This window comes from Canis lupus, chromosome 10 (genome assembly GCF_048164855.1).
Source record: "Canis lupus baileyi chromosome 10, mCanLup2.hap1, whole genome shotgun sequence".
In the NCBI taxonomy this organism is placed as follows: Eukaryota; Metazoa; Chordata; class Mammalia; order Carnivora; family Canidae; genus Canis; species Canis lupus.
Window position 1 is genome coordinate 21,850,743 of NC_132847.1, and position 14,350 is coordinate 21,865,092.

Genomic DNA, 14,350 nt, shown 5'->3' on the forward strand with positions numbered 1-14,350 from the left:
GAGTTTTTTGAGCACGTGTTTAAACTTTGTTTCTTTAGAGTGACTGAAGAGGTATTTTGCTGGTAAACAGACAATCAGGAAAGCCACAAACCAGTTAGATGGGTAAAATGGTCTGTGTGCCCGGCACTAAGAGCTCTCAGCCCCCAGGAAGAAGGCCATCCAAGCTAACAATCTTAAAACAGTTCTTTCCATTAATAGATTCCTTCCTAAGCAGAGTATGCAGCTGCTAGCCTCTCCATCCAGGAGTGCATCTGGTGGCAGTTCCACAAATGAGTGGGGGCGGGGGGGTGGTAGGTAATAAATGCCACTACTGGGGAAATGTATTCTCCCAAGCACAGGAGATAAATGTCAGGTCTCAGTCTCAGCACGTTGCAGGCATGCTGAGATGACAGCAGAGCAAGAGGTTACTCTCAGAGACTGGGACAGCATGCTCTTGTTGAAAGTGGCTTCTCTGACAGCAACTCAGTGGTAAGCTCCTGACCCTTTAACATACCCAAAAATAAAAATCCTAAAAATAATTATGCCCAAATGTAAATGTTCACTATCTCTTAGAGGAAACTTGGATGTAACATTTTTTGACAAATAGTCCTTAATTTTTCAAGTTCTTTATCTTGAACTATTCTGATTAACCCCCAATTTTTTCCTCTGTTGCCCTATTTCTAACACAGATTTTATATCCTACTGACATACTGAGCCTACCTTTTGAGCATTACTTTAAAATCCACTAGAATATCCTAGAATAGTTTATGTTTTGTCACCAGAGACACAGGTGCATAGCTTCATCCACCCAGTGCTTTTACCTCCCCCGTGGATGCAGCCAGTCTGCATCACCTTTCAACCTGCTTTGCTGAGCACTAAGTAGCCTGTCCCACAGAGAGCAGGTCACGCCGCCTCCCAAGAAGCTCTTCTTAACTTCCTTCCCACCAGCAATGGCTGTTTCCTCCTCTGTGCTCTGTTACCTTCGTTGAGTTGGGGACTCTTGTCTGGTTGCCCTACCCCCCAGCCTCTGGGAGGCTAGGGACTTACCTTATTTCTCTTTTTATCCTCTATAGAACTGTTTATCATAGTGTTTTCTTGCATTTAAGAAGCATCGATAAATTTTTCTTTTAGTTAAGAAACTTTATAACTTTAGTTTGCTGGAAATGTTTGTTTGATACAGAGACATTAAAGTTTTTAAATACCTATATACACAATGCCCTCAAAGCTTTCTCTAAATAGAAAAAGTAAGGATGTGATGATTACCTTTTATTGCTGTTTGTACAGGTGCTTTATATTTTAAAATAGTAAGAGACAACTTTTTAAAATCTGTTTCTGTAAAGGCAACAAGTACACAGATGATCATCTCTTTAGTAGTTCAAAGACCAAGTAGATCAACACATGCCAAAATAGTATTTGGTTAAATTCAAGATTCATTCTTGATTTTTTTAAATGATTTTATTTATTTATTCATGAGAGACACTGAGGGAGGGGCAGAGACAGGCAGAGGGAGAAGCAGGCTCCCTGCAGGGAGCCCCTGATGTGGATCCTGGAACTCCAGGCTCAAGCCCTGAGCCAAAGGCAGATGCTCAACCCAGGTGTTCCTACATTCCTGATTTTTATTTTTATTTTTTTATTTTAATTTTTTATATATATTTATTTTTTATTGGTGTTCGATTTGCCAACATATGGAATAACACCCAGTGCTCATCCCGTCAAGTGCCCACCTCAGTGCCCGTCACCCAGTCACCCCCACCCCCTGCCCACCCCCCCTTCATTCCTGATTTTTAAAAACTACATTTAAAGTTAGGTCTACAAGGCAACATCCTGCACTCGCTTGTGAGCAGCAATTTCAGACTGGCAGCCAATCTGACATTGCATATTTCAGAATCTAGTGTCTACCTGGATTCTGTTAGCTTCTGAACCAATCTCTCCTCCTTGGTTCTGCTCCTTCTCTGCCTTGAGTCTATCTGTAGCACAGCAGCCTGAATTATCTAAATGAGATCATGTCACTTTTCCACTCAAAACCTTCCAATGGCATCCCATCTCAGGTGTGCTTTTTCCCCCCCTTTACGGTCTCACAGCACATACTTTTATTTATATGAGTTACATCCCACTTCAGTCAGGTTTTTAAAAAAGTCAAAGTCTTTACAAGAGTCTATACATAGGATGATCACATGTCCCAGTTTTCCTAGGATAGTCACAGTTTCTGTCTATAAGCCAAGGGCGATAATGAATCGCCCCTCCCCCACAATCTTTCACTCTAAAAATGTCCCAGTTTGGATAACGAGTTATATAGGCTCATCAATTATAGGGTATTACCCATGTGTCCCCACTCTATGTCTTTGCCCAGTAAACACTTACCTGACCACCCTATGTCTTTGCTTAATAAACACTTACCTGACCACCCAGCTTTAAATCATATCTTGTTCTCTCTGTCCTAAACTCACCTGTCTCTGGTTCATTTTTCTCCATAGTTCTTATTACCCTCTAATATCCTAACTAATTTACCTCTTCATTTTTTTTTTAATGTCCTGCTTTCTCATGGAATTTCCATGAGGAGCACTTCTGTATCCCCAGAGGTTAGAACAGTGCTTGGCACATAGTCAATATTTAATAAATATTTGTTTAAAAATGAATAAGTACATTAAAATCATTATTATATTGGCAAAAGTAATTATTAGTTTTCAAACAAGAAAGCATTGGCAAATAGGGTGGCTCAATTGGTTAAGTGTCCAAGTCTTTCTTTTTTTTGTTTTTTAAATTTATTTATCTTAGAGAGAGAGCATGTGCACAAGTGGGGGGAAGGACAGAGGGAGAGAATCTTCAAACAGACTCCCCCTGAGCAGGGAGCCTGACATGGGGCTCAATCTCATGACCCATGAGATCATGACCTGAGCTGAAAGCAGGTGTCGAAAGCTTAACTGACTGAGCCACCCAGCTGCCCTAAACATTCGACTCTTGATCTCAGGTCAGGTCTCGGCAATCTTAGGGTTATAAATTCAAGCCCTGAGTTGGAGCATACTTTAAAAAAAAAAAAAAGGTTCTGCTTACAAGCAACTGAAAGAATAATAATTGAAGTGACAATGTGATGCCATTTTCCATTTAACACATTAGCAAAGATTTAAAAATGATGATATTTAACAATAATGAGAGTATGATGAGATACACTTTCACATTCTTCTGGTGGGAGTGTAAACTGGATTATTTTTTCTGGAAAAGAAATTGGCAATTGGCAAAATGTTTCCAGAGCCTTAAAATGCTTAGAATTTTTTTTTTTTAAAGGGAGAGACAACGTGCACATGGGAGTGGGAGTGGGAGTGGGGGTGGAGTAAGGAGGAGGGGGAGAAGGAGAGAGAGAGAGAAATTCTTAAGCAAGCTCCATGCCCTACAGAGTTCAAAGAAGGGCTCAGTCTTGCAACCCTGAGAACATGACCTGAGCTGAAATCAAGAGTCAGAGACATGACCAACTGAGCTATCCAGGCCCTCCACAAATAGTCTAATTTAAAATTAGGCAAAAGATCTCAATAGATAGCTCTCCAAAGGAGATATACAAATGGCCAGCAAGCATAAGAAATGATGCTCAACATCACTAATCATTTGAGAACCACAAACCAAAACCACGAGACACCACCTCACACCCATTAGGATGGCTAACTATAAAAAGAGCAGAAAACAAGTGTTGACATGGATATGGAGAAATTGGAATACTTACATACTGTAGGTAGGTATGTGAAATGGTGCAGTCACTATGGAAAACAATATGAGGTTTCTCGAAAAATTAAAAATAGGATTACAATATGATTCAGCAGTTCCACAGCTGAGTATATATACAAAATAGTTCAAAGTAGAATCTCAAAGAGCTATTTGCACACTCATGTTCATCACAGCATTATTCACAATAGCTAAGAGCTGGAAGCAACTCAAATGTTCTTCAATAGACGAATGGATAAAGAAAATGTGGTGTACATATACAATGCAACCTTCCATAGCCTTAAAAAGAAAAGGAAATCTTGTTGCATGCTATAACATGGATGAACCTCAAGGATATTATGCTAAGTGAAATAATCCGATCACAAAAGGACAAATACTGTATGATTCCATTCACATGGGGTATTTAAAATCAGTATGGTTAGTGGGTTTCAGTTTGACAAGAAGAAGTTCTAGAGATCTGTGCGTAACCATGTAAACTTACATAATACTACTAAACTGTACACTTTCAAATGGTTAAGATGGCAAAATTTAATGTTATGTGGGTTTTTTTTTTACCACAATAAAAAAAAGCTGTGTGGAAATAGTTAAATAAATAATGGTGTGCTCTTCTGAAAGAATATTATTCAGCCTTTAAAAACAGTATCTGGGAATCCCTGGGTGGCTCAGCAGTTTAGTGTCTGCCTTCGGCCCAGGATGTAATCCTAGAGTCCCGGATCGAGTCTGGCGTCGGGCTCCCTGCATGGAGGCTGCTTCTCCTTCTGTCTGTGTCTCTGCCTCTCTCTCTCTGTGCCTCTCATGAATTAGTAAATAAAAAAATAAAATAAAATAAATTCTTAGATACTGTTTTTATTTTTTTTAAAGACTTTATTTATTTATTAATGAAAGACAGACAGAGCCGAGAGAGGCAGAGACACAGGCAGAGGGAGAAGCAGGCTCCATGCAGGGAGCCTGATGTGGGACTCCATCCCAGGTCTCCAGGATCAGGCCCTGGGCTGAAGGTGGCGCTAAACCGCTGAGCCACCGGGATGCCCTAAGAATTTTTATTAAAGTTTTATTTTTTTAAGTAACGTCTATACCCAATATGGGCTTGAACTCATGACCCCAAAATCAAGACTCACATGCTCTCCCAACTGAGTCACCCATGTGCTCCTAAGAATTATTTTTAATCACATAAAATACTTGTGATATAATGCAAGCATTAAATAAACAGCACATAATAATATTAACTAAATAATGAATGTACGCATGAATAAGCTATGTTTAAAACATGAAAAAACAACTAGAAGGAAATATTTCAAGATATTAACAGAGGTATGTTTGGTTGGGGGATTATGGATAACTTCTGGTTTAGGTTCTTTTTTTGTGGTTTTTCCATACTTCACAAATGTTTCACAAAATATATTATTTTTTAATATATTACTTTTATAGTGATAAAGTTAAAAAAATCAAAACTTTTATTAAGTGTCAACTATGTGTGAGGTCTTGGGAAGCAAAGATGAAGAATGCAAAATTCTTGCTTGTAGTAGGCTCAGTGTAGCCAGATGATAAATTCCTGTCTGTGGCCTCAGCAGCTAGCCCAGTGCCCCGACCTAGGGCTGAGCTCCGTGGAGCTGAAACCCCAGTCAGTCATTTTCTCCCATCCCGACCTGGGCATATTTAGATCTCTCCTTTTTGCTTGAGCAGCAGTCACATCTCCCCTGATTTGGTTTTACCAAGCCACACTCGCTCTTCTGAAGGAAATTACTTTATTGCTGAGATTATTTTAACAGATTATAAAAATGGACATAAAATGGATTATAAAAAATTATGCAGATTTGCAAAAAAAAATTATAAGGATTTGAACTATCACTGCCTCTATGTTGGCACAGAAAGGTCTTAAACCTGATTTTGAGAACCTGGAGAACTTCTTTATCAAACACTGCAAATTTGACCCTCTTTGTCACTCTAATTCTGACTTCCCTCTGTGCTCCCTGTCCCTGCAAAGCCCACCACCTTACCCTCCATTGTTGCCTTCCCCTCTACTGTGTTCCACTGCGGACAGACATTTGTTGTCCTTCAAGTATATATCCCAGGGTGCTTTCTCAACATCTCTCCTAACAGAGACCTGGCTGCCCCCTGAGCACTCCGCCACTTCCGTCTTGGTCCTGTCTCAAATGGAGGCCATTTACTTCCAACTTCCTGTGATCTTCAAAGCCAGGTGAGCTCTCAGCATTTTCCCAGTTGCCCACTGCAGTTCCAGACTATAACTCTTTCGCCTTCACATTCATGAAATACCTCCTTCAAGGTTTATGCTGTATCCTTTTTTTTTTTTTTTTTAAGATTTTATTTATTTGAGAGAGAGAGAGAGAACACAAGAAGGGGCGAGGAGCAGAGGAAGAGGGAGAAGCTCCTTGCTGAGCAGGGATACCTCCCCCCACCCCCCGCTGAATGAAATGAGGGTCAATCCCAGGGTCTGGAGATCATGGCCTGAACTGAAGGCAGATGCCTGACTTACTGAGCGACCCAGGCACCTCTATGCTGTGTCCTTCTGGTTGCTGTTACCAACAATCTTCCCAGTTGCTTATTCACATTCTATGAACTCTCAGCAACCCAGCCTCACCGATCGATGACTTTTGTGCTCAGATGGGTAATCCTATACCTCAGTCTCAGATGCTTGACCTTTATCTGAACTTCAGTTCCTCTCAGCCTATGACACACCCTGGAGCTGTCCACCTCATTCCAATACTTTTGTTTTCCTCCCAACCCTTCAGCTCTGACCTTGACACCGTTGGTTCCTTTTCCTTCTAGTTTATATTTCGTGATCCCTTCAATTCACTCACCCACTACCCTGATCCTTTTGTGTACTCATCTTGCAAAATCTAAACCCAAAATAAGTCAAATTACTTTACTTTTCATACTCAATCCAAGCTGTTGAATTAAGTTATAGGTGAGGGAGGGGAGGTCTTCTGTGAGCTGGAGGAACATGTGGTTTGAGAAAGTGACAAGCAGGTTGAGCTTGTCATTTCCAGCTGTGACTGGAAATGTAAAAGTGTAGAGATACTGATTCACATGGTTGTGTGATTTTCTCCAGTGCGGGGTACGAATAAAACACACATAGTTGAATTTGGGGGTTGCAGTACAGATGATCAGAATGACAAGACAGTGGAGGAAGTAAGATTGACTAAAGCAAAGGACCATAAGATTTAGATTGAAGACGAAAGTGAATAAAACATGACAAAAAACAAAACAAAACAAAAAAAACATGACAACATTCTATTGTCCTAGTATGCTATGCCCATCTACTTTTTTCCCCTTTATTTGGTGTATATGAGAACCTGGCACAGTGTTAAGATCCAAAAGAACAGACTGCATATCAGCCGAAGGTGAAATAATCTGCTCTATTTCTCTTGGACTTTTCACCAAAGACATGACTCTGTTGATATGAAACCTGACGAGACTGAATGTGGTCACTTGGTAGGGGCCAAGAGCTAGATTTCATTTTTTTTTTTTAGCATAATAAGCATTAATCATTAAGAGTGCAAGCTCAGAGGTAGACCAACTGGAGTTCTAATTTGGACTTGCCACATAGTAACTATAGCAACTGGACAAAGTATTTAGCTTCTCTTCAGTTTCTTTGTAAAGTGAGGACAATAAGTATATCTATCTCATAGAGCTGTTGTGAGGACTAAATGACATCATGGGCTATTGTTGGTAGTATTATTGTAATAATACAATAGCAGAGAGGATGGTTGCTTGACCAGGACTAATTTCTACCCTAACCTGGCATCTAGCTCAGAAGATTAAAAGCATCGGTAACTTAGATTATCCAAATCTAACTGAGCCAAAGCCTCCTGATATCTTCCTATGGACTCTTACTCCAATAGGGCTCATATCCCATTCTATCTCATAAGGAGACTTACATGTTCATATGTATCTTTCCTCTTGGATGATCTCATCTGAACCTGTGGCTTTAAATACCATCCATATGCAGATAACTCCCTAATTTAAATCTCATTCTGACTTCTCCTATGAACTTCATACTCATGTATATCCAACTGTCTCCAAACTTTAACTGAAATGTAAGTTTAAAATATTAATATACTTAAATATAAATTCATTTTTATATTTAAGATAAAACTCTTGCATAGGCAACAAAAGAAAACATAGATAAATTGGATTATACCAAAATTTAAAACTCTTGTGCATAAAAGGACATGATCAACAGAGTGAAAAGGCAACCGTGGAATGGGAGAAAATATTTGGAAGTCATATGTCTGATAAGGGGTTAATATCCAGAATATAGAAAGAACTCCTACAAGTCAACAACAAAAACAGACAGCATGGTATAAAAATGGGCAGCGGACATAAGAGATATTTCTCCAAAGAAAAGACACAAATGGCCAATAAGCACATTACATGATGCCCAACATCACTAATCATCAAGTAAATACAAATCAAAACCACAATAAGATATCATCTCATACCCATTAGAATGGCTACTATTTTACAAAAAATAGAAAATAACAAGTGTTGGTGAGAATGTGTAAAAATTGGAACTTTTGTGTACCATTGATGGGAAAGTACAATGCTGCAGTCCTACAGAAGACAGAACACACCATGGCAATTCCTCAGAAAAATTAAAAATAGCATTGCCATATGATCCCACTTCTCAGTAGATACTTAACAGAGTTAAAAGCAGGGACACACGGGCAGCCCGGATGGTTCAGCAGTTTAGCACTGCCTTTGGCCCAGGGCAGAATCCTGGAGACCCGGGATCGAGTCCCACATCGGGGTCCCTGCATGGAGCCTGCTTCTCCCTCTGCCTGTGTCTCTGCGCCTCTCTCTGTGTCTCTAATAAATAAATAAAATATTTTTTTAAAAAAAAGCAGGGACACAAAGATATTTATGTACTCACGTTCATATAGCAACGTCAAGGTAGCAGAAAGATGAAAGCAACCCACATGTCTATTGAAGATGAATGAAAGAATAAACTGTGGTATATACATACAGCGGAATATTATTCAACCTTAAAATGAAAGAAAATTGTGACACATGCTACAGCACACGTAAACCTTGAAGACACTATGCTTAATGAAGTAAGTCAGTCACAAAAGTACAAATACTGTATGATTCCAGTTATATGAGGTACCTAGAGTGGTCCAATTCATAAAAACAGAAGGTAGAAGGATGGTGCTAGGGGCTGTGGGGAGGGAGGAAGTTTCTTACTGCACCTACAATAAAATTCAAACTGTTTACAGGGTGTTAGATGATCTGGTGTCCATACACACTGGCCTCCTGCCAACATCTCTGATCTCATGTCCCATCGTTATTCACTTTGATCACTATGTTCCAGTCATGCTGGTCTTCCCCAAGCATATGCTCTTTCCTTGCAGACTGTGTATTTGCTGCTCCTCTGCTTGGTACACTCTCTTCCCACATCTTCACATGACAGGTTCCTTCTGATCCCTTCCATCTCAGCTTAGCCATCGCCTTCTCAGAAAAGAACTCATTTACCATCCAATCGAAGGTAGCCACCCACTCTGATTGTCAGGCTTTATACTGTCATCTTCTTTTCTCTCTTCCTGGCACTTACCTTTATTACAAATTCATTTTTGTTGTCACATGTTTATCATCAGCTTCACCATCCCCCAACTAAAGTTTGAGCTCCGTGAGAACAGATAACTTGTTTGTCTCTTGAATCTCAGAACCCAGAACACTATTGGGCACATAACATCCTATTCAAATATTTGCTGACTGAAGGAAGAACTAAATAACTTTAATGACCCAATTTTCCTTCTGTGTCACATATGTATTATTAAAGCATTTTGAGAAGGGGTGCCTGGGTGGCTCAGTCGCTTAAGCTTCCTCTTGTTTTTGGCTCAGGTCATGATCTCAGGGTCGTGAGATCAAGCCCCATGTCCAGCTTTGTGCTGAGCATGGAGGCTGCTTAAAATTTTCCCTTTCCCTCTGCCCCTCCCCCACTGCTTGTGTGCAAACGATCTTTCTCCCTCAAAAAAAGCCCTAAAAACAAAAAACAAAAAGCCTTTTGGGTAAACTGGTATTTCTAACATTATACATCACCAGTGTCTTTTTATCTAGTCTAGAACGTGGTAACTCGTCTTAAAATGTAAGCAGCAAGTCTGACATTTCATTTTATGAGGCATACCCTGAAAGGAACAAGTTTACATTGTTGCTCTGACCCAAAGCATAGCAAAGTGTAATTATTTATATGGAGTTTTTTAATTGTCCCATATTTTTTGAAACCAAATTGTAGGCTTTCATATTGAAATTACACTCATTCAGAGTAAAAGTCTGGACATTGAAGTCTTTAAAAAATTGTTCAAAGTATTTCATTACATACTTCTAGTGTAAAGATTTTTTTTTAATTTTTATTTATTTATGATAGTCATCACAGAGAGAGAGAGAGAGAGAGGCAGAGACACAGGCAGAGGGAGAAGCAGGCTCCATGTAGGGAGCCTGACTTGGGACTCTATTCCAGGTCTCCAGGATCATGCCCGGGGCTGAAGGCGTCACTAAACCACTGAGCCACCCGGGCTACCCTAAAGAATGGTTTTAAGGCTCATTATCTTCATGGTTAGTTATCTATCTGTCTAGGCCAAAACAGACTGGGCTTAAAAGGCAGGACCATATGATAGCACAAATGTGATTTTGCTGGCCCTTCTACATGTGCTGTAACCCCAATTTCCTTCAAAGTCAAATCTTTGTCCACATTTGGACTCATGAAGATAGGCCATCCTGACATTATTTTTGAGGCATGTCTACAGTGGACAGCAGAAAATGGCACAAAAGTGAGCATTCCCACTGGCAATTGAAGTCCTGCTATGCCAAGTTCAACTGAAACTGCTCTGCTGGCCCAAAATGCAGATATGCATGGGTGATGACATGTCACTTGGGATGATGTCTGATGAGACAAATAGACTCCTGTTCTTCGACTCTTGAGTCATGCCCTGATATTCTGAGGCCAAGGCAAATAAAGTCCCACAGAGATCTTGGCAAAAGTAGCGATTTCAGATCTTCCTCATGGTGCCCTTTCCATAAAATCTGTACACGATCTGTGGAATCAACAGCAGAACCTGGACAGACCCTCTGAATCATCCTTTACTCTAATGCTGAAGACTGGACCTCCTCTCTTTTCCCAAAGGAGGAGTCCTTTCTTTGGAGGCTTCCCTTCTTTGAGCAAGTGAATGCTGACCGCTTCAGCCCACATAAATATAAAAATGTCCAAATCTGTGAAGAACACATAGTTTCTCAGGTGCTTCTTTAGAGTTAATAATCAAAATAAAAGCAATAACTATTGCTAGTATTTATTTCACACTTAACATCTGCTAGGCACTGACCTAACTACTACCACCTGGGAAACTGAGGTTTGGAAAGTTTAAAAACTTGCCCAATCTTACAAGCGAGGACTTGAAGGAGTCAGCAGTTGAATGTTGACAGCTATACTCAGAGGCTATGCTCTTAACCAATACACTGTATTGTCTCTTATCCCAGAAGTAATTATAAAGTTTATAAAATTCTACCCTGCTGAATAGAAGGTAAAACAAATCAAAGAGCTATAGATGTTTATTCTTCCTTATTTTAGTCCAACATATTAATAATTTGTGTTTTATTTATTGCTGCATAACACGTCACCCCAAAATGTAGCAGCTTAAAACAATAAGCATTTATTACTTCTCTAAACTTTCTGAGGGTCAGGAATCTGGGAGCCACTTAGCTGGGTGGTTCTGGTTCAGTTTCTCATGAGGTTGCAGTCAAGCTGTTGGCTAGGGATGCAGTCATCTGAAGACTCAACTTGTGCCTGGCTGGCTCAGTAGAACATGTGGCCTTTGATTTCAGGGTTGTAAGTTTGAGATCCACAGTGGGTATAGAGATTACTTAAAAATAGTCTTTTTAAAAAATATATTTTATCTTTTTTTTAAGATTTTATTTATTTGGGATCTCTGGGTGGCGCAGCGGTTTAGCACCTGCCTTTGGCTCAGGGCGTGATCCTGGAGACCCGGGATCGAATCCCACGTCGGGCTCCCAGTGCATGTGGCCTGCTTCTCCCTCTGCCTGTGTCTCTGCCTCTCTTTCTGTCTCTCTCTCTCTCTCTGTGTGACTATCGTAAATAAATAAAAATTAAAAAAAAAGATTTTATTTATTTGACACAGAGAGAGAGAGAGAGAGAGAGAGAGAGCACACAAACTGGAGGAGCAGCAGAGGGAGAGGCAGGAGCCTCTCCTCTGAGCGGAGAGCCCAATGCAGAGCTCGATCCCAGGGCCCTGGGATCATGACCTGAACTGAAGGCAGACACTTAACTGCGTAACCAACTAAGCCACCCAGGCACTCCTTTAAAAATAAAATCTTAAAAAGAGAGAGAGACACTCAACAGATGCTGAAGTTGTTTCTAACAAGCTCACTCACATGTGGGACGGAGGGCTATGTTCCCCATTGGCTTGACAGTAGTCTTCATTTCTTATCACCGGTACCACCTGGGCCTCTTACTAATTATAGCTTGATGTTCCAAAAGAAAGAGAAGGAGGGGAGGGGAGAATGAGGACACAGATGAAACGCTCAAGATGGAAATCTAGTAAAATGTGATCACTGAAGTGATGAAACATCACTTCTGCTCTTTGCTATCGGTCACAAAGACCAACTCTGTTACAAAGTGGGTGAGGCCTACGTGGGATATGAATACCAGGAGACAAGGATCACTGAGTGACAAGGATCATCTTGGAGACCAGCTACCATGTCTGGTAGCATTTTAACCCATTTAAACTAGGGTTCCAACCCTGAATCTGCTGCCATGTCAATCAGTTTTACTTTCTATTATTTCTAAAACAGGAACATCTTAAACTCAGAATTTTGAATATTGGAGGGCCTCAAATAACTGATTTTCTCAGAGTCTAAGTTCAATTTCTCTTTTAAAAGATGCAATTTCAACAGTAACATTCAGATAGTATTCACTGCCCCACCTAGAACTGGAAGATGCTGCCACAGGTTGCTCTTTGCTTTGTGCACATGTACAGGACAAGCTGTTTTTGACAAAAGGTTTGTTTTTTTAAGATCTGCAACTTCTCCCATAACCTACGGAATTGTTTTCAAACCATTTCAGGAGTGTTTTCTGAAGTCCAACCAATGTTTCTTAAACTAAGACCTTTTCACATTGTTTGGTCTGGACACAGGTCAGCATTCTTCTCATAGAAGCTTTCCTTTATTTTGAAATATTGAAACAATTTTGAGAATTGATTCAAGAAACAAGTTTATTTTCAAGAAGCTTGGTTTTCCTTTTTGGTTAGTTCCAGAAAAGGACTGTTACTTGAGATAAGATGTTAGAAAGGATTAAGTGTATTTCTGAAGGCATAGCCAGCCATCTTCTGAGGAATATTGAACAGTATATATAAACAAAATGACTAACACTCGTGTTAACATTTTTACCTTAATTTTTAAAAATTCTATTATGTTTTTAATTCTATTATGTTTTAAGGAAATGTTTATATTTCCCTGCATAAAACATGCTGGCTTGCCCTTCTTTATTTTTATTTTCAATTTAGAATATAATCACTATTAAATAGTGCTTATCCAATAGATCACATTTAAAAATGTATATTTAATTCTCCATCACTAAGCCGCTGTTATTACAAAAAGGAATATACTGCTAAACGTTAAACTTAGCAGCCCTAGTCCTTAAAGGCTTTAAAACAGTGCTGTCCAATAATATAGGCACTAAGGCTACAGAGCACTTAAAGTGTGGTTAAACCAAATTGAAATGTGCTATAAAATACAAGCTGGATTCTCAAGATTAGTGAAAATGAAAAGGATGTAAGATCAATAATTTTTATAGTAGGATGTAAAATATCTCAATAATTTCTATATTGCTTACATAATGAAATTATAGTGTTGGACATATTAAATATAGGAGTAAAATAATTTCACCCACCCCTTTCTTTATCCTTCTTAACAGGGCTGCCAGATAAAAATACAGGACAGCTAGTTGCATCTGAATTTCCTATGTCCCTGCCTATGTTTTAGTACTATAAAATTATTCTTTAACTGAAATTCAAATGTTAACTGGGTGTCTTATATATTTTACTTGCTAGATCTGGTAACTTTATTAATATGACTACTAGACACATTTAAATTACAAAGGTATACTAGTGGACAGCGAGGCTTTAGAATTATCTAGTTTTTCCGTTTCGTTTTTGCTTTGCCAACTATGGAGTTAACTGTGCAGAAATGCCTAATCTGAGGGAAACATTTAATCCTAGACTGGGATCGTCAATACTTGAAGTTAAATTTTTACATGTGTTTTAACGAGCTAAAGGCCAACAGAGGGGCCTGTCGCAGACCCAAGTACTGAAAAGACATTTTAGAATTAAAAGTCACTGCTCCCAGCCTCACCACTGGGGTAGTTAACAGTTCTGGTTCCAAAATAATCCGTGCCACTTTCACAAGGATGGGCTGTCAAGGGCAGGGACTTGGCAGCGAGGCTCTGGGGCAGTCACCGTCCCGTCCCGGCAGAAGGCTGGCAGGGGTGGGGGGACGGTATTCGTAACACTGGAGTCTCGCACCCGGCTCGTCCACGCATCCCCTCCCCTGGCTCCGCGCAGCGCCAGCGGCCTCGGCCTGAGACGCCGGGGGCTCCGAGTCTCGCGGCCTTCCTACGCCGAGCCAGGGGAAC